This window comes from Propithecus coquereli, unplaced genomic scaffold, assembly GCF_000956105.1.
Source record: "Propithecus coquereli isolate 6110/MARCELLA unplaced genomic scaffold, Pcoq_1.0 Scaffold189, whole genome shotgun sequence".
Taxonomy (NCBI): domain Eukaryota; kingdom Metazoa; phylum Chordata; class Mammalia; order Primates; family Indriidae; genus Propithecus; species Propithecus coquereli.
The window spans coordinates 168,810-169,669 of NW_012143745.1; positions in this window are offsets into that span (position 1 = coordinate 168,810).

Consider the following 860-nt stretch of genomic DNA (forward strand, 5'->3'; position numbering starts at 1 on the left):
ATTGTATGGTATTACTTGAGGTAAGAGAACTTGAGTGCCTTAATTCCTGTACTCAGTCCTCATAAGCAGTGCTTATAACTCAGTCCTTATTGAATTGTTTGCTAACTGGTAATGTTCAAGCGTTCCACTTACTCTATCAGATACAGTAGTCTTGATTATACTCAAGAACCAAGCTTGCTCAGAAACAGCCTAGCACAGTTCTTTGCACATAGTGGGTATTCAATGAATGCTGTTGCATAAATGAACATAGTATTTAAATCATAGTTTCAAATATTATTTGAGAGAACAAGCTTAAGATGTTGTACTCACACAGAGTTCTTAGGTCTTACCTTTAACAAACCTCAGACCACTGTTTTCTTAAGAGATGTGATTGATATGCACAAAGTGCAGACTGACAACACTGCAGAGACCAAGTGATGTGCTTCATAAAGTGCCCCAGAATTTGTCTGGAATCCCAGACCATTTGGCTACTAAGAGAAAACTTTGCTTCATATTACAATGAATGAACTGCTAACTTTTAAGGAAAAATTCATGCCCTATATTACAAGAAAGAAGAGTACTGTTTCATAATTCTTATCATCAGAGAATGATAAGAGTTAATTTCACAGGCAAGGAAATTCCAGAGAGGGGGAATGACTTGCTCAAGGTCATGCAGCTAGCCAATGGCAGTGGTAGGAGTAGAACCCGGGTCCCCTGAATCCTGGTTCATTTGCTTTTTTTTTTTTTTTTTTTTTTTTTTACCTGGAGCCATGCCAAAGAAGCCTTTAGCAAGTGGGCTCCCATTTGCTTTTTCTATTACCATGCTCCCTAAGAACCTATGTCCTGCAAATGCTGAGTCAGTGGCCTCAGTTTTGAATACC